Source organism: Loxodonta africana, chromosome 11 (assembly GCF_030014295.1).
Source record: "Loxodonta africana isolate mLoxAfr1 chromosome 11, mLoxAfr1.hap2, whole genome shotgun sequence".
NCBI lineage: Eukaryota > Metazoa > Chordata > Mammalia > Proboscidea > Elephantidae > Loxodonta > Loxodonta africana.
The window spans coordinates 89,215,337-89,236,764 of record NC_087352.1 but is presented as its reverse complement, the minus strand read 5'-3'; the positions used below and the strand labels follow the sequence as shown (position 1 = coordinate 89,236,764).

At 38.9% G+C, this 21,428-nt stretch overlaps 1 protein-coding gene across 3 annotated transcripts in view; it reads right to left on the bottom strand.

Moving 5' to 3' along the window:
* The window catches only part of ROCK1 (Rho associated coiled-coil containing protein kinase 1), a 183,590-nt gene that overhangs the window by 105,706 nt on the left and 56,456 nt on the right, over nt 1-21,428 (bottom strand). Inside the window, exon 1 of one of the 3 annotated variants that reach the window (XM_064294665.1) lies at nt 11,945-21,141. The exons of the other annotated variants lie outside the window; for them this stretch is intronic. The gene's annotated coding sequence lies outside the window, so the exon portion shown is untranslated. Of the gene's footprint in view, nt 1-11,944; nt 21,142-21,428 lie in introns of those variants that run through there. 3 annotated transcript variants of the gene reach the window in all.

Genomic DNA, 21,428 nt, shown 5'->3' with positions numbered 1-21,428 from the left:
AACTTCTACAGTCTGAAATTGTTCAAACAAGCAATCAAGATGCATTGGTAGGAGGCAGAGCCAAGATGGTGGAATAAATAGCCAGACACTTCCTGCGAACCCTCTTACAACAAAGACCCAAAAAAAACAAGTGAAAAGATTATATTTATGACAATTTAGGAGCCCTGAACATCAAATGCAAAGTTAGAAAACAGACTGAACGGCAGTGGGAGAGAGAGATCGGAAACAGAGAGGAGTTGCCGGATGTGAATTGCCGGGATCCCTCAGGCACCATTCCGGGGCAAAAAATAACTGCCTGTGGTGGGCTGGTAGTAGCGTTCAGCCACAGTTTCCTCAGGCAGAAGCAGCCCGCTGCACAGCCTACTCACACCTCTGGAGCCAGAGAAGAACAGCACTCTCAGCAAAAAATAAGTACTTGAGTACATTTTACCATGCCCCCTGCCCTCAGCCAGGCTTCAGTGGCTGTTGATTTCCCTGGCCTGAGATAGGCCCTGTTGAGCGCCTGGAGCTATCCTCCCAGCCTTGGAAAAGGAATAAATTCATAACTGGGGGAAAAGATAATTTGCCAGCTCCACTAACCTGGGGAGCTCAGGACAGAAGCAGCTCCCTTCCCGGCATAAACAGTCTGTGGACTTTGAATACATTTCCCCCTGCATGGGCCTATGTGGGCCTATTTCAGGAGAATAGGCCCCCTTTGGCAGACTACAACTGTTTCAGCTGTGCAGTGGAGAGGTGGGTGTTTGATGTTTGACATTACTTTGCCTATTAAACAGGGTCCTCACCTACCTACATCAGGACCTACGGACCGGTGGCTCCACTCAGGTAACCCTGCTACGTGCAACAGGGGTCCAAAGATAACTGGTACCTCCCAGTTCTTCCAACCAAAAACACTGGGTGCCCATGGTCCATCTGCAGAACCCACCCACCTGTACGCTCTAGGGAACAGGGACACGCTTTCCTCAGAGCTACTTGGAGGGTGATTCTCAGGACTCTGTCTCGTTCAGAGCATGACCCCCTACTGGAACCAGATACTGGTACCTAAACCAATCACCCCGACCCTCTAAGACTGTAGGACAGAGCCTGTACCATACATTTGATGATCAGCTTCCTGAACACCTGAGCTGAATTCATACAAGAAAAGTGAATGGACTCCTAGACTGATATACCTGATAACAGCTCTAGCCCTCTAGGAACAGGAAGTCAGAGTGCCAAAGGCAAAAATAATCAGGCTAGCTCACTCAAGAAACCCATCTGGGCATATCAAAACAAAACAAAGCAAGAAGCCAGGACACAGTAAGCAAAAATAAAAATAAACTAATACAATAACTTATAGATGGCTCAGAGACAACAGTCAATATCATGTCACATAAAGAAACAGACTGTGATCGCCTCAACAAGCTCTCAAACCAAAGAATCAATGGATTTTCTGGATGAAGGTGCATGCCTGGGATTACCGGATGCAGAATTCAAAAGATTTATGTACAGAACTCTTCAACACATCAGAAACAAAATTAGGAAGATCAGGCAATACACACAAGAAGCGAAAGAACACACAGATAAAGTGGATGAAGAATTTAAAAAGGTTATTAAAGAACATAAAGAAAAATTTAAGAAGCTGGAAAAATCCATAGACAGATAGCAATCAGAAATTCAGAAGATTAACAATAAAATCACAGAAGTAGACAACTCAGTAGAAAGTCAGAGGAGTAGAACTGAGCAAGTGGAAGGCAGAATAGGTGAACTTGAAGATAAAGCACTTGGCAACAATATATTTGAAGAAAAATCAGAAAAAAGAATTTAAACAATGAAGAAACCTTAAGAATCATGTGAGACTCTATCAAGAGAAATAACCTACGAGTGATTAGAATACCAGAACAGGGATGGATAACAGAAAATACAGAGAGAATTATTGAAGATTTGTTGGCAGAAAACTTCCCTGATATCATGAAAAAGAGAAGATATCTACCCGATGCTCTGAACTCCACATAAGGTATATTTTAAAAGAAAGTCACCAAGATATGTTATAATCAAACTTGCTAAAACCAAAGACAAAGAGAGAATTTTAAGAGCAGCTAGGGATAAACGAAAAGTCACCTACAAAGGAGGGTCAATAAGAACAAGCTCGGGCTACTCAGCAGAAACCATGCAGGCAAGAAGGCAATGAGATGACTTATATAAAGTACTGAAGGAAAAAAACCTGCCAGCCAAGAATCATATATCCAATAAAACGGTCTCTCAAATATGAAGGTGAAATTCAGACATTTCCAGATAAACAGAAGTTTAGGGAATTTGTAAAAACCAAACCAAAACTACAAGAATTACTAGACAGAGTTCTTTGGTTAGAAAATCAATAATATCAGGTATCAACCCAAGACTAGAACACTGGGCAGAGCAATGAGATGTCAACTCAGACAGGGAAATCACAAAAATAAATCAAGATTAAAAAAACACTCACAACAGGGAAACAGAGATGTTATTATGTAAAAGAGGACAACACTAAAGCAATAAGGAGGGACTAGGAAATGTACTCATATATCTTTCATATGGAGAGGAAGTCAAGGTGATACAAAGAAATAAAAGTTAGGTTTAAATTTAGAAAAATAGGGGTAAATATTAACATAACCGTAAAGGAAACAAACTGTCCTACACATCAAAATAAAATGCAAGAAAAAAATAGAGAATCAGCAGCAACAAAATCAACAACAAATATGAGGAAAAGACAATATATAAGGATAAACTACTGAGCATAAAAAATTAAGTGGGAAAAAGATACTGTCAACAACATACAAAAAAAGACATCAAAATGGTAGCATTAAATTCATGCCTATCCATAATTACACTGAATGTAAATGGACTAAATGCACCAATAAAGAGACAGACAGTGGCAGAATGGATAAAAAAACATGATCCGTCTATATGCTGTCTACAAGAGACACACCTTAGACTTAGAGACACAAACAAATACTCAAAGCTGGAAAAAACATATCAAGGAAACAAAAATCAAAAAAGAGCAGGAGTGGCAATATTAATTTCTGACAAAATAGACTTTAAAGTTAAATCCACCACAAAGGATAATGAAGGACACTATATAATGATTAAAAGGACAATGAACAAGGAGGATAAGACCTATTAAATATTTGGTTATATTTACAGGGCTGCAGGATACATAAAACAAACTCTATCAGCATTGAAAAGAGATACAGAGCTGCACAATAATAGTAGAAGACTTCAACACACCATCTTTGGTGAAGGACGGGACATCCAGAAAGAAGCTCAATAAAGACCAGAAGATCTCAATGTCACAATCAACCAACTTGACCTCATAGACATATACAGAACACTACACCCAACAGTGCACATGGAACATTCTCTAGAATGACCACATATTAAGTCACAAAGCAAGCCTTAGCAGAATCCAAAACGCTGAAATATTACAAAGCATCTTCTCTGACCATAAGCCCATAAAAGAAGAAATCAATAACAGAAAAAGCAGGGGAAAGAAATCAAACAAATGGAAACTGAACAATACCCTGCTCAAAAAAGACAGGTTACAGAAGACAATAAGGATGGAATAAAGAAATTCACAGAATCCAATGGGAATGAAAACACTTCCCATCAGAACCTTTGGGACACGGTGAAAGCAGTGCTCAGAGGTCAATTTATACCATAAATGCACACATACAAAAAGAAGAAAGGACCAAAATCAAAGACTTAACCCTGCAACTTGAACAAATACAAAGAGAGTAACAAAAGAAACCCTCAGGCACCAGAAGAAAACAATAAAAATTAGAGCAGATTAAATGAAATAGAAAACAGAAAAACAATTGAAAGGATTAACAAGATCAAAAGCTGGTTCTTTGAAAAAATTAACAAAATTGATAAACCACTGGCCAGACTAACAAAAGAAAAACAGGAGAGAAAGGAAAAAACCTGAATAAGAAATGAGATGGGCAATATTACAACAGACCCAACTGAAATTAAAAGAATTATATCAGATTACTATGAAAAGTTGTACTGTAACAAATGTGAAAACCTAGCAGAAATGAATGAATTCCTAGAAACACACTACCTACCTAAACTAACACAAACAGAGGTAGAACAACTAAATAGACCCATAACAAAAGAAAAGATTGAAAAGGTAATCAAAAAACTCCCAACAAAAAAGAACCCTGGCCCGGACTGCTTCACTGTAGAGTTCTACCAAACTTTCAGAGAGGAGTTAACACCACTACTACTAAAGGTATTTCAGAGCATAGAAAAGGACAGAATACTCCCAAACTCATTCTATGAAGCCACCATATCCCTGATACCAAAGCCAGGGAAAGACTCCACAAAAAAAGAAAACTACAGACCTATATCCCTCATGAACATAGATTCAAAAATCCTCAACAATATTCTAACCAATAGAATTCACCAACATATCAAAAAAATAACTTATTACCATGACCAAGTGGGATTCATACCACATGTGCAGGGATGGTTCAACATTAGAAAAACAATTAACGTGATCCATCATATAAATAAAACAAAAGACAAGAACCACATGATTTTATCAATTGATGCAGAAAAGGCATCTGACAAAGTTCAACACCCATTCATGATAAAAACTGTCAGCAAAATGGAAACAGAAGGAAAATTCCTCAACATAATAAAGGGCATTTATACAAAGCGAACAGCCAACATCATCCTAAATGGAGAGGGTCTGAAAGCATTTCCCTTGAGACAGGGAACCACACAAGGATGTCCTTAATCAACACTCTTATTCAACACTGTACTGGAGGTCCTAGCCAGAGCAATTAGGCTAAATAAATAAGGGGCATCCAGATTGGAAAGGAAGAAGTGAAAGTATCTGTATTTCCAACAGGTCATTAAAAAGACAGGAAAGACCAAAATGGATGTCAGAAGAGACTCTGAAACTTGCTCTTGAATGTTGAGTAGCTAAAGCAAAGAGGAGAAATGATGAAGTAAAAGAGATGAACAAAAGATTTCAAAGGTTGGCTTGAGGTACTATAATGAAATGTGCAAAGATCTGGAGTTAGAAAATCAACAGGGAAGAACATGTTCAGTATTTCTTCAGCTGAAAGAACTGTAAACTACAATGCTCAAGTGGCAATACTGAAGTAGTCTATGGGCAAAATATTGGACAACATAGGAAGCATAAAAGATGATGGAAGGAATACACGGAGTCACTGTACCAAAAAGAACTGGTCGATGTTCAACCATTTCAGGAGGGAGATTATGATCAAAAACCAATGGTACTGAAGAAAGAAGTCCAAGCTGCAATAAAGGCACTGGTAAAAAACAAGGCTCAAGGAATTGACGGACAACCAACTGAGATGTTTTAACAAAAAGATGTAGAGCTGGAGGTGCTCCCTTGCCTATGCCAAGAAATTTGGAAGACAACTACCTGGCCAACTGACTGGCAGAGATCCATATTTGTGCCCATTCCAAACAAAGATAACCCAATAGAATGCAGAAATTATCAAACAATATCATGATACATAAGTAAAACTCTGCTGAAGGTAATTCAAAAACGGTTGCAGGAGGACATGGATAGGGAACTGCCAGAAATTCAAGATGGATTCAGAAGAGCACGTGGGAACAAGGGATATCATTGCTGATTTCAGACGGATCCTGGCTGAAAGCAGAGAATACCAGAAAGATGTTTACTTGTGTTTTATTCACTATGCAAACACATGTGACTGTGTGGATCATAACAAATTATGGATAACAATACAAAGAATGGGAATTCCAGAACACTTATTTATACTCACGTGGAACACAGACCAAGAGGCAGTCATTTGAACAGAACAAGTGGATACCGCATGGTTTAAAGTCAGGAACAGTGTGTGTCAGAGTTGTATCCTTTCACTATACTTATTGAATCTGTATGCTGAGCAAATAATCCAAGAAGTTGGACTATATGAAGAAGAACATGGCATCAGGATTGGAAGAAGACTAGTTAACAACCTGTGATATGCAGATGATACAACGTCCCTTGCTGAAAGTGAAGAGGACTTGAAGCACTAACTGATGAAGATCAAAGACTACAGCCTTCGGTATGGATTACACCTCAAGGTAAAGAAAACAGAAATCCTCAAAATTGGATCAGTAAACTACATCATGATAAATGGAGAAAAGATTGAAGTTGTCAAGGATTTCATTTTACTTGGATCCACAATCAACACCAGTGGCAACGGCAGTCAAGAAATCACATGACGCACTGCACTGCGCAAATCTGCTGCAAAAGACCTCTTTAAAGTGTAAAAAAGCAAAGACGACACTTTGAAGGGTAAGGTGTGCCTGACCCAAGCCAGGATATTTTTCAATCGCCTCATAAATGCATGCAAAAGCTGGACAGTGAATAAGGAAGGCTGAAGGACTGATACCTTTGAATTATGGTTGTGGCAAAGAACACTGAATATATCAAGGAATGCCAGAAGAACAAACTGTCTTGGAAGAAGTATAGCCAGAGGGCTCCTTGGAAACGAGGATGATGAGATCTCGTCTTACGCACTTTCCACAGGTTATCAGGAGGGACCAGTCCCTAGAGAAGGACATCATGCTTGGTAAAGCAGATAGTGAAAAACAGGAAGACCTTCAATGAGATGGACTGACACAGTAGTGCAACAATGGGCTCAATCATAAAAACAATTTTAAGGATGGTACAGGACAGGACAGTGTTTCGTTCTGTTGTATACAGGGTTGCTCTGAGTTGGAACCAACTTGACGGCACCTAACAACAATTGCAGCAAATATGAGTATTTACCACATGCCAGGTTCTATAATATCACTGGACATATGTAAAGATAACTTTAAAATAAAGATCCTGTTTTCAAGGAGCTCAACTGTAACACACAAAATAGAAACAGTGAAAAAATAATACAAAAAAATGCAATGAGGGAGATGGGCACAGAGTTGGTGGAGTACTAAGGAGGCCACCTAGCTAAGTCTGCCTGAGGTAGTGATCAGAAAAGGTTCTCTGGAAATAATGACACCTGAAATGAGTCTAAAATAAAGAGTAGCAGTTAGCTAGGTGACACAGAAAATAAGGTAGAACATCACAGGCAGATGGGCCATATAAGCCAAGGCATCATGGAACTATACACAAGCAGTCACGTGTTGCTGGAATATCAAGTTTGTTTTAAGGACTGGCAGTAGAGGAGACTGGAAAGCCCCGATACGGGTAGGCCAGTAGTCGTAATCATTGAAATCTTTTTTCACATTTAATTTTAAAGCAGCTCAATATGTAAAATAGATAAACTGCTCTGCTTCAAGAGTAGGCAGGGGAAGGGAATGGGCGTCTGGAGCCTTACCTACTTATGCAGTACCATAATGCAGTCCCTGAGGAGTCTTATGGAACGGGTTGGGAACTGAGAAGAGCAATTTGAAAACCATGACATGGGGTCACAACTGGTTTTTTATTATGGGTTTGAGGAAATCACAAAAATAAATAAGACAGATAAACAGCACAGTCAAATTTACATTTCAGCTAAACTCTCTGGGGAATATGTAAAAGATGAATTCCACATGGGCAAGACTAGAGGTGGGAAGAATTTTAAGATTACTACAATACTCCAGATAAGAGATAAGAAAATCTTGAACCCCCAAAGTGTGTTATGTAACAGTCTGCAGCATTGAGAAAGGGTCACTGGCTCTAGTTATATGGGGTTTAAGCCATAAATAGGTTGTAAAGTCTTGAGGAAGGCTGAAGACAAGTCGTTTGAAATCCAAAAGATATTTCTACATTCTTGCTGCCTTGGACTATCTCGTCCTAATACAGACTTACATGTTAACACTGTAAGTGCCTCTTGGTAGATGTACTGCATGATTATACAATAGATGCTCAGTTTCATTCTTTGTCAGTCAGTCTCTGATTTTCTATGGCTCTAGTTTTCCTAGGACATCTTCCCAAGGGTCCAATCTAGAACTAATGAAGGACTTAATGGTAAAGTCTAACCAACAGGCCCAACTACAATTTTGTCTCAACCTCCGTAATCCCAGGATCTTAAAATTGAAACCTATTTATTGAAATGCAGTAACATAGTCTTCCTCTTCTCTTACCAACAGTACCTAGGGATACTATTTATAGCCTCGTCTTCATAGGCTTAAGGCTTCTTTGAGGTAGAAAACAGTGCACACAATAGATGTTTTCCAAATCTGTCTTAGATGACTGGATGTTACTGGGTCTTCATACTTGCTTACGTAGCAAACTAATGTAAGAGTTGAACTGGGTCATAGTTGGTGTCTCTGGAACAGTTAAGAAATATCCTTAATAAAAATTTCAACTACTTTATTTGGCATATGGGCTTCACACCATCAATTCTGTGTTTCATGATGTAATCAATTGGTGTCAATTCCAGATCAGACAATCCCTCCTCATCAGTAACTCCCACCCCTCCTTCACATGTGAACAATCTTTGGGATCTCTCTGTACACATTTAGCCAGAATAGGGCATTCTGAAATATGATTATACAATAGATGCTCAGTTTTCTCTCTGTAACCAACATACGCTCAGATCTACAATTACAATTAATGTAAATATAAACACCTTACAATTGCAATTAATATCAAAGTACCAAGATAAAATACAAATACAACCAAGGATGCACATTAGGAATAAGAAGATAGGTAAAGGAGTTTTCCCAAGAGCGTTTCATAGCAGCAGTAAGAAAAATGGAAAGAAGAGGATCTATCTGAAAAAATCAATTAGAAAATAGACAAATTTGTTGAGACCATAGGTGATAAAGAGATAAGAATCAAGGATGATATACACAAGTATTATGCCAACACTCACCATGTGGTAGGAACTGTTCTAAACATTAGGAACAGACAAGATACCTAATCTCATGGAGGTCATACTATAGAGGGAAGAATAATAAACAAGTAAATAAATTAATATGTTAATTTAATTTCAAACTGTGATACATGTAACTAAAATAAGACCATGCTTTCCCAGGTTCAGGTGAAGAAGGGTAAAAAGGAGGCCCATGCACTTGAAGTAATACCCAGCTTCCCCAGGTATCCCTGACTGCATCAACATGGGTAAAGGGGAAATTGACTTCTTGGAATAAGGCCACACCTCCTCCAAAAGTAGACTGCCTGCGATAGAACTGAGATTGCAGCTCCCCTAGGCCTTCTACTCTCTATTGACTGGGGTCAAGAGCAGGCCTGTACATGTTGTAAGAACACGAAATGTAACTCAGTCCACACTTTCTCAACATTCATCACTTCTATTGTCAGTGGTCAAGAGGAAGCCCCAAATATCTACTCCTCCCTACCCTCAACTTCACAACCTTGAAGCTACTGTCTTCAGTTCAACAGAACTAATCTCATCATACCCTTTAACCTTCTTTTAAAAAACAAAACAAAAGCAGAACTGAAGTACCAGATAATCTTTCATTTTTGGCACTCTAGAGTGCTGGTGGTACAACAGTTAAGCGATGGGCCGCTAACTGAAAAATCAGCGGTTTAAAGGGCAGTTCTACACTGTCATACAGGGTTACTATGAGTCGAAATTAACTTGACGGCACACAACAACTAACTTACAGGTTGGTGGTTTGAATCCACCCAGTGGCTCCAAGGAAGAAAAGACCTGGCAATCTGCTTCTGTAAAGGTTATAGGCAAGAAAACTCTATGGAATAGTTCTACTCTGTAACACATGAAGTTGCCTTAAGTCAATCGAGGGCAACAGGTTTTCTGTTTGTTTTTAGTCCCCATAAGCTCTACACATCCCTTTTCTTTCCTTATCTCCCTTGTCACCCTGGGATAGAAAATGCCTAGATCCTAGGCTAACCTCCCTTACAGATAAGCCACCGTGATTTTTGGATGTATTTATTATAGAAGGTAACGCTACCTGAATAAATATGCTCAACTCCAGAAATTCTACTGTGTCCTTTAGAACTCATGTTCCATTATCAGCAAATGCTATATAACCTGAAACGATTCTCTTGCTCTAATGCAGGGGTTGGCAATTTTTGTGTGTAATAGGTCAGTAAAGCATTTTAGGCTTTATGGATTAGAAGGCAAAATCAAGGATATCACGCAAGTACGTATATAACAAGGGAAAAAACAAATGCCAAAAAATTTTTACTGATGAAATCCAAAATATAGTAACGATAACTGAGTACAATCTTTATTAATACAGGCCTACTAGAGAGAAGGATACAGCCTTGGAAACCCTACGTGGCAGTTCTACTCTGACATATAAGGTCACTATGAGTCAGAATCAACTCAACAGCATTTTTTTTTTTTGTTTAGAGAGAAGAATGTTATTAACTGCACAGTTAAATTACTTTGAAATATGAAATTTTTCTTTGTACCTGTATCGAGGCCTAAAAAAAAAAACCACTGCACAAACCGTAGTTTGACCTTGAAAAATCTATTTGCTGCAAATTTGTATGGAAATGGAGATCTTGTTTTAGATTTTGACAGCACAGGAAGTATATAAAGATTTAAACAACATTCCAAAAAAAAAAAAAAAAACCCCAAACCCATTTGCTGTCAAGTCGATGCCAAGTCATAGCTATCCAACAGGTGAGAGCATAACTGCCCCAGATGGTTTCCAAGGCTAAAATCTTCACAGAAGCAGACTGCCACATCTTTCTGCCACGGAGCGGCTGGTGAATTCAAACCACCAACCTTTTGGTTAGTAGCTGAGCACTTCACTATTGTGCCAACGGGCCTCCTTGTGTCATCAAAACGATTTTACCACAGTTTAAGTTTTTCATGTATATGCCATTTTGCCTTGTAATTTTACGCTGAATTCATTAGGAAACATTATCAAGTCTAGAGTAAAAACTTTTTTCCAAAGTCAGTCTTCAATAAGAGTGGTTGAAGGTGATTCTTCTCACTTAGAAATATGTTCAGTTTGGTCCTGAACTAAAAAAATGACAATAAAACATTGCCACTGCTAAGCCATCAAACTGCTGTGTAGTGAAGTACGATATTCAGCTTCTATTTCCAACAAAATTTCAAATTAATGATGGTTAGGTCCATGAAAGCAAATGAAGTTTACCACTGACACTAATGGTTCAATAATACATGATAGACTCAAATATTTTCCACAAAGTACCTGCTGATGAATAAAACAATGAATAACTATAGGCTTCAAACACCTTATATTTTCACAAGCTCTGTAAATTTGTCCAACGAAGCATTTTTCTGCACCATACATATTTTTAACCACTATCTGTTGTAATATATCTTAGCAGATTCCACTTCAGGTTGTACTTAATTAGCATTTTCTCAACTTCTTTAAAAATTTTCGCCTATAGTTAGTTGTTCCATGCAGGCTATTCTTAAAAGCTAATTCCTCAGTTACTTCAAACTTGGCATTAACACCTCAAATAAACAACTGAACAGTATCATTAATATCGTCAACTCATGAAGACTCAAAGAAAACGACTCAGAATCATTTGCCCCCCTTTTTTTTCCTTTACTATTGATGTTGCTGCCAGTGTCCTCAATTCTTTGAGCAACCGTTCTCACCAAAAGGCTAATAGTCTTAAACAAATTTCTCTCTATGGATAACATTTCTTCAGCTGCTACAACTTAATTAACTCACCCTCAGTGAACAGCTTTCTCAGCTTGGCTAACAAATTAACCACTCATAACCTATTTAAGGTTGCAGCTTCGTTTGTCATTTTTATTTTTGTGAAAAAAATACTGCTGTGATAAGATACTCCATTTAAAATTTTCTAATTTAAAATGCCTGTTACTTTCTTGTGAGTTGAGAAAATTATGATGAGTGTTTAGTCTGGCAACATTGATGTATATTGTATTCTTCTGGTGTTACGTGCCATCGAGTCGGTTCTGACTCATAGCAACCCTATGTAACACAGAACAAAACACTGCTTGGTCCTGCAAACAAATCTGTCTTGGAAAAAGTACAACCAGAATACTCCTTAGAAGCAAGGATGGCGAGACTGCATCTTACATACTTTGGACGTGTTGTCAGGAAGGATCAGTCCCTGGAGGAGGACATCATGCTTGGTAAAGTAGATGGTCAGCGAAAAAGAGGAAGACCCTCAATGAGATGGACTGACACAGTGGCTGCAAAAACGGGCTCAAGCATAAAAAGGACTGTAAGGATGATGCAGGACCGGGCAGTATATTCTCTTAGTACTGGTATATGGATCGTCATTGCATAATAAACATAATGCTTTGCCAACTAACTTGATAACAATATAACCTACACTCCACTGTGCCTCAAAAGGATAACACTGAAGTACAATTTTGTTTTGACATGATAGGTATGCACTGGTAATAAAAAATAAATAAAATGTTGTGATACAATGATACATATGGCACTCAACTGCATCATTATGATTTAGAGAGCTGAGCAGCAGTGAGAAGCAATGAGAGGGTCATAGACCATCTCTGTTGCAACTACTCAACTCTGTCACTGTAGCACAAACGCAATCATAGACAATACAGAAAAGAGTGAGCATGGCTGTGTCCCAGTACAATTATATATGGACACTGAATTTGAATTTCATACACCCACAATGCCTTGGCTCTATTTTGCTTTACTATAATTAGTTTGGCAAAACCACAATCCTAGTTAAATCAACTCTCCAACTATTCTATGTCCACACCCATGCAGCAGAATATGGCTTAAAAAAAAACCCATAAAATTATATTGACTGGTCCAATTTTAAATTCATAACCACAAATGTCAAGCTGGCTCTTAATTCTGCCCAATCCTGTATTTCCCTAGTCTATTTATTCTCAGATGTGTCTTGGCTGAAAGCAGAGAATACCAGGAAGATGTTTTCCTGTGTTTTATTGACTATGTAAAGGCATTTGACTGTGTAGACCATAACAAATTATGGATAGCTTTGTGAAGGATGAGAATTCCAGAACACTTAATTAGGCTCATGAGGAACCTGTACATAGACCAAGAGGCAGTCATTTGAACAGAACGAAAAGAGATTCTGCGTGGTTTAAAATCAGGAAAGGTGTACAGCAGGATTCTATCCTTTCACCATACTTATTCACTCTGTATGCTGAGCAAATAATCCGAGAAGCTAGACTATATGAGGAAAAACATGGCATCAGGATTAGAGGAAGATTAGTTAACAACCTGCGATATACAGATGAAATAACCTTGTTTGCTGAAAGTGAAGAGGACTTGAAGCACTTACTGATGAAAATCAAAGACTACAGCCTTCAAGTATGGATTACAGCTCAACACGAAGGAAACAAAAATCCTCACAGCATCATGATAAACAGAAAAAATGCTCAAGTTGTCAAGGATTTCATCTTACTTGGATCCACAATCAACGCCCATAGCAGCAACAGTGAAGAAATCAAATGACATATAGCATTGGGCAAATCTGCTGCAAAAGACCTCTTTAATGTGTTAAAAAAGCAAAGATGTCACTTTAAGGACTAAGGTGTGTCTGACCCAAGCCATGGTCATGCGTAAGGAAGACCGACGCAGAACTGATACCTTTGGTGAAGAATACTGAAAATTCCATGGGATGCCAAAAGAACAAACAAGTCTGTCTTGGAAGAAGTACAGCCAGAATACTTCTGTGAAGTGAGGATGGCAAGACTTTGTCTCACATACTTTGGACATGTTATCACAGGAAGGACCAGTCCCTGGAGAAGGGCATCATGCTTGGTAAAGCAGAGGGTCAGTGAAAAAGAGGAAGACCTTCAATGAGATGGACTGACACAGGGGATGCAACAATGGGCTCAAACACAGCAAGGATTGTGAGGATGGCGCAGGATGGGACGGTGTTTCGTTTTGTTGTGTTCAGGGTTGCTATGAGTCGGAACCGACTCGACAGCATCTAACAACAATAACATTCATTCTCCTGTTCTCCTAGAGACCATATTTTACATTTTCTTCTCTCTTCTCAATCCTCCCACAGCTTTCCCACCGATCCTCATTCCCTACTAATGATCCTGTGCCTACTACACTAAAACAAATGATGCAACCAGGAAAAAACCCACCACAGTTACCACCACTATACATATACTCACCTCTCACGTATATGGTCTTCTCGCATTTTACTACATGAAAATACTCTATTTTTAAGTCAATACCTCCACTGGTGCAGAATCTGCCATTCCTTTTCACTAGTTCAAGGACACTGTTCCAGCAAGTCTCCCCTCTTCCTCCTGTATCAAAGTTTTCTACCCCCTAACTGGGTCTCATCATGTTCTTTTCTCTCCAATAAAGTCTCCTGATCCCATTTCTCTCACCAACTACTGTTCTATTTCTACACTCCTCGCTGTGGCAAAATTCCTGAAAAGTTGACTATACTCTGTTTTCTTTCCTTCTTTTTTCCTCCATTTGCTCTTAAACTTGTTCTAGGTGGATTTTGCCTTTACTTGACATTAGAAACACCACTCTTCCAACTATACTGAGTTATTTTTCCACCTTCACGGTTACTTCTCAGTTGCTTTTCCTGGTTCCTCCTCATATCCCAGGATTCTTAAAGTTAGAGCAACCAAAGGCTCAGTCCTTTGTTATTTTTTCTATCCACATTCACTTCTCTGGTAAGCTTTAAAAACTGTCTACATGCCAACTCCTAAATTTTTACCTCTGGTCCAGACGTCTCTCTGAAACTTCAGACTTGTATATTCAATTGCCTACACAGTATGTCTACTTGTATGTGTAACAGGCATTTCAAATTTAACATGAACTGATGTTCTCACTCCAGGTCCCTAGATGGTACAAATGGTTTACACTCAACTACTAACCTAATGGTTGGTGGTTTGAACTCACTCAGTGGTGCTGTGGCAGAAAGGCCTAGAAAACTGCTTCTATAAAGATTACAGCTAAGAAAACCCTATGGAGCAGTTCTACTTGGTAATACAAGCGGTCAACATGGGTCGGACTGACTTGATGTCAACAGGTTTGGTTTTTTTCTTTTTCTAGTTCTTACCCCAAACCTTCACCTAAGACCTTCACATTTCACTTGATGGGCCAGTTTTGATCTGGGCAAAAACCCAGGAGTCATTCTTGATTCCTCTTTTTCTTACACTCTATAGCCAATCTTTTAGGAAAACGTGTTCTCTCTATTTTTGAAATACTTCTGGAATGTGATTAACTTCTCACCCTGTACATTGCTACCATGCTGGACCAAGTCATCATCATCATCATCTCTTACCTGGATCACCACAATATCCTCTCGGTTCCCTGTGTTTATCTTGACTCCTCACTTCCCAACGCAGGGTAACAATCTTAAACCACAAGCCAGATCATGTCACTCCAAACCCTCTAATGTCTTGCCATCTTATCCAGAGCAAAAGCCACAGTACTTACAATGGCCTACAAGACTCTACATGAAATAGCCTCCCCATTCCCTTAACACTCTGACTTCATCCTACTATTCTCTCCTTTACTTAATCCTGTCCAGCCATACTGGCTTCTGTGCAGCTCCTCAAACAGGCCAGGTGCAATCCTAGCTTAGGGCCTTTGCACTGGCCATTTTTCTGCCTGCCATCTGCATGGTTAAAACCCCTCAACTGCCTCAACTCTTTTCTCGAATGTCACTTTAAATATAACAAAGTATTTCTATTTCAATCATTTTTATGCGTACAATTCAGTGACATTGTTCACCATGAATACTACGCAATCACCTACCACAATCTGTTTCCAACTTTTTTCGACACCCTTAACAGAAACTCAATGCCCCTTAAGCAACAACTCCCCATTTCCTCTTCCAACATGTCCGTAGTAACTAGTAATAAACTTCAGTCTCTATGCATTTGCCTATTATAGATCTTTCATAGAAGTGGAGTTATACAGTATTTGTCCTTTTGTGCCTGACTGATTTCATTCAACATGTTTTTAAGGTTCATTCATGTTGTACCATGTACCAGGAGTTCATTTCTCTTTATGGCTAGAAAATACTCTATGTATATACCACATTTTGTTTATCCATTCATCCTTTGCTGGATACTTTGGGTTGGCTCCAACTTTTAGCTATTTTAAATAATGCTGCAATGAAAACTGGTGTACAAGTATCTGAGTACCTGTTTTCAAGTCTTCTGGGTATATACCTAGGAAGAGAATTGCTAGATAATATGGTTAATTCTATGTTTAATTTTGTGAGGCACTGCCAAACTGTTCTCCAAAGTGGTTACGCCATTTTATATTCCCACTAGCAGTGGATGAGAGTTCCAATTTCTCCATATCCTTGCCAACACGTGTTGCTTTCCATTTTTTCTCATAACAGTCATTCTAGTGGGGATGAAGTCGTATCTCATTGTGTTCTGACTTGCATGTCCCTAATGTGGGTGGTTTTCTGAATGACTAATGATGTTGAACATCTCTTTATATGCTTATGGCCATTTGTATATCCTATGGTGAGATGTCTATCCAAGTTCTTTGTTCATTTTTTTGATTGGGTTATTTGTGACTTTGTTGTTGACTTATACGAGTTCTTCATATATTCTGAATATTAAACCCTTATGAGATATATGGCTCCCAAATATTTTGCCCCATTTTGTAGATTGTCCTTTGACTTTGTTGATAAATTTCTGTGTGATGCACAAAAGCTTTTAATTTTGATGAAGTACAATTTATCTATTTTGTCTCTTGTTGCTTGTGCCTGTGTATCATATCTAAGAATCTACTGCCAAAAACTAAGCCTAAAAGCATTCCCCCACGTTTTATTCTAAGTTTTAGTTCTTACATTTAGGTCATTGACCCATTGTGAGTTAATTTTCATATATGGTATGAAGTACGAGTCCAGTTTCATTCTTTTGCATGTGGAGCTCAAGTTATCCCAGCATAATTTATTGAAAAACTATTCTTTCTCCACTGAATGAAATTTACTCTCTTGTCAAAAATTAACTGGCCAGGAAGGCGGGGCCAAGATGGAGTAGTCAGATGCTTCCCATGGTCCCTCTTACAACAAAGACCCCCAAAAAACAAATGAATCGATTATATATGAAAATCTAGGAGCCCTGAACATCAAAGGCAAAGTTGAGAAATCGGACTGAGTGGCAATGGGAGGAAGAGACAGTTCAGAAGGAGCAAGGAGTTGCCAGACCTGAGCCGGCGGGACCCGGAACCCTGCAGGCCAAATCTGCCGGCATGCATGGTGAGGCAAACAGTGATATTTGGGATGCGTTTTCCACACAGGAAGAGACCGAGCATCAGAGATTCTACTCAAGCCTCCAGAACCAGTGAAATGTGGAGCTCAATCGGCAAAAGATAAGTACATGGGTCTAACCTAACACTCGGATCAAAAAACACCTGGTTTGGGAAGAACCTCTCTCTCGTTCACCTGCTCCCTCCCTGCTCTGCAACAGGTCACAGGCTGGCTTCAGCGATTGCTGACTGCCGCTTCCCCTGGGCCGGAAGTAGGGCTCTTCATACATCCTGAACCATTTTCTGAGCCTTGGAAACGGAACAAATTAACAAACAGGAAAAAATGATCTGCCAGCTCCCCTAAGCTGGGAACTCAGAGCAGGAACAACTCCTTTGCCTAGGCACAGGCATAAGGGGTCCACAGACTCTGAACACCTTTCACCACTGCATAGACCTGTGTGGGCCCATTTCAACAGCATAGGCCCACATTAGCCCAGTACAACAGGGTATATACCTGAAGCCTAACTTCAGCTATATGGTGGAGTGGCAGGTTCAAGACATCTGACACCACTCTGCCCATTAAGCAGGGTCCTCACCTACCCACATCAGGGGCCTGAGGACTGGTGGCTCCACCCATGCCATCCAGTCACCTGTGACGGGCCCAAGAATAAATGGTGCCTACCAGTCCTCATAGCCAACAGCATTCGGTGCTTGTGGTCCTGCTTCAAAACCCACCCACCTACATGCTCTAGAGAACAGGTACACACTTTCCTCCTGGACACTCAGAAGCAGCCGTCAGCCCCCTGCCTTGCTCAGGACACGACCCCCTAGTGCAGCTAGATATCTGTGCCTGCTCCAATCACCCTGCCCTTCTAGGACTGTAGGTGAGAGCCTAAACCACACACTTGGTGGCCAACTAGCTGGATCCCTGAGTTGAATCCATACAAAAAAAGTAAACAGACGCCTGGGCTCACATAGTAAAAAATCTAACCACCTGTTGACAGGACATCAGAGCTTCAAAGGCACCAATAATCAAACTAGCTCACATGACTAGCCTATTTGACATAACAAAACAAGAAGCTAGGACACAGTAAGCGAACATAAATAAATATAATAACTTATTGATGGCTCGGAGACAACACTCAATATCAAATCACATGAAGAGGCAGACCATGAGGACCACAGCAAGCTCCCAAAACAAAGAATCGAGAAATCTTCCAGAGGAACAGAACTTCTTGGAATTACCAGAGGTAAAATACAAAAGATTAATATACAGAACTCTTCAAGAGATCAGGTAAAATACTGAACAAGCTAGGGAACACACAGACAAAGCAAGAGAGGAACTTAAGAAGATTACAGAAGAGCACAATGACAAATTTAACAGGCTGCAAGAATCCACAGAGGGATAGCAAACAGAAATCCAGGAGATTAACAATAAAATTTAAGAATTAGACATCTCCATAGAAAGTCACAGGAGCAGAACTGAGGCAACGGAAGTCAGAATTTGTGAAATTGAAGATAAAGCACTTGACATCAACGTATTTGAGGAAAAATCAGATGAAAGAATTTTAAAACATGAAGAAACTCTAAGAATTATGTGGGACTCTATCAAGAGGAATAGCCTACAACTGATTGGAGTACCAGAATAGGGGAGAGTAGCAGAAAATACAGACAGAATTGTTGAAAATTTGTTGGCAGAAAACTTCCCTCATATCAGGAAAGATGAGAAGATATCTATCCAAGATGCTCATTGAACTCCACGCAAGGCAGATCCCAAAAGGAAGTCACCAAGACATATTATAATCAAACCTGCCAAAACCAAAGATAAAGTGAGAAATTTCAGAGCAGCTAGGGATAAATGAAAAGTCACCTACAAAGCAGTCAATAAGACTAAACTCAGACTACTCAGCAGAAATCATGTAGGCAAGAAGACAACTGAATGACATATATAAAGCCTTGAAGAAAAAAAATTGCCAGCCAAAAATTATATACACAGCAAAACTGTCTCTCTAATATGATGGTGAAATTAGGGCATTTCCAGATAAACAGAAGTTTAGGGAATTTGCAAAAACCAAAACAAAATTACAAGAAATAATAAAGGAGGTCATCTGGTTAGAAAATCAATAACATCAGATAACAACCCAAGACTAGAACATAGGACAGAGCAACAGGATATCACCCCAGATAGGGAAGTCACACACACACAAAAAAACAAACATAAGCTGGTGAAAATAGGGAAACAGAGACGTCAATATGTAAAATATGACAACATTAAAACGAAAAAGAGGGACTAAAAAATGTAGTCATAGATTTTTCATACGGAGAGGACATCAAGGCAATATAAAGAAATAAAAGATTGGTCTAAACTTAGAAAAACGGGGTAAATATTAAGGTAAACGCAAAAGAAACTAACAATCCTATGCATCAAAATAAACAAGAAAAACATAAAGACTCAGCAAATAAAAAAACAACAATAAAAAAGATGAAAAGAAAATACATAAAGAAAAATAACAGCACAGAAAACTAAGTGGAACAAGGAAACTGTCAACATATACACACACACACACACATCAAAATGATGGCACTAAACTCATAAAAAATAAACTCATACCTATCGATAATTACGCTGAATGTAAATGGACTAAATGCACCAATAAAGAGACAGAGAGTGGCAGAATGGATAAAAAACAAGATCCCTCTATATGCTGTCTACAAGAGACACACCTTAGACTTAAAGATACAAACAAACTAAAACTCAAAGGATAGAAAAAAATATATTAAGCAAACAACAATCAAAAAAGAGCAGGAGTGGCAATATTAGTCTCTGAAAAAATAGACTTTAAAGTAAAATCTACCACAGAGGATAAGGAAGGACACTACATACTGATTAAAAGAGTCAATACACCAGGAGGACATAATCATAAATATTTATGCACTCAGTGACAGGGCTCCCAAATACATAAAGCAACTCTAACAGCACTGAAAAGAGAAACAGTCCACAAAAAGTAGAAGACATCAACACACCACCACTTTCGATGAAGGAGAAAACATTCAGAAAGGAGCTCAATAAAGACGTGGAAGATCTAAATGCCACAATTAACCAACTTGACCTCACAGACACATACAGAACACTCCATTCAACAGCAGCCAAGTATACTTTCTTTTCTAACCCACATGGAACATTCTCCAGAATAGACCACATATTAGGCCATAAACCAAGCCTTAACAGAATCCAAAACATCAAAATATTACAAAGCATCTTTTCTGACCATAAAGTCATAAAAGTAGAAATCAGTAAGAGAAAAAGAAAAAGAAAAAAAAAATCAAACACATGGAAACTGAACAACACATTGCTCAAAAACTACTGGTTTATAGAAGCAATTAAGGATGGAATAAAGAGATTCACAGAATCAAATGAGAATGAAGACACATTCTACCAGAACCTTTGGGACATAGCAAAAGCAGTGTTGAGGGGTCAATTTACAGCAGTAACTGCACATATCCAAAAAGAATGGCCCAAATCAAAACATTAACCATATGACTTGAAAAAATAGCAGCAAAAGAAGCCGTTGGGCCCCAGAAGAAAGCAAACAATAAAAATTAGAGCAGAATTAAATGAAATAGAGAACAGAAAAATAACTGAAAGAGTTAACAAGACCAAGAGCTGGGTCTTTGAAAAGATCAACAAGATCGATAAACCACTGGCCAAACTGACAAAAGAAAAACAAGAGAGAAATCTCACTGTAACAAGGCTAGCATTTATCCAAAAAACAAGATAATAAATGTTGGAGAGGTTGTGGAGAGACTGGAACACTTATACACTGCTGGTCAGAATATAAAATGGTACAACCACTTTGGAAATCGATTTGGCGCTTCCTTTAAAAGCTAGAAATAGAACTATCATACGATCTAGCAACCCCACTCCTTGGAATATATCCTAGAGAAAAAAGAGCCCTCACACAAATAGATATATGCACATCCGTGTTCACCACAGCACTGTTCACAATAGCAAAAAGAGGGAAACAACCTAGGTGCCCATCAAAAGACAAATGCATAACGAATTATGGCACATTCACACAATAGAATACTATGCAATGATAAAGAACAATGACAAATATCTCATAACACGGAGAAATCTATAAGGCATTATGCTGAGTGAAATCAGTCAGTTGCAGAAGGACAAATACTGTATGAGACCACTATTATAAGAACTCCAGAAAAGGCTTAAACACAGAAGAAAACATTCTTTGATGGTTACAAGGGTGGAGAGGGAGGCACTAACTAGGGTATTCACTAACTAGGTAGCAGATAAGAATTATCTTAGGAGAAGGGAAGGATAATACAAGGGAAGTCAGCACAACTGGACT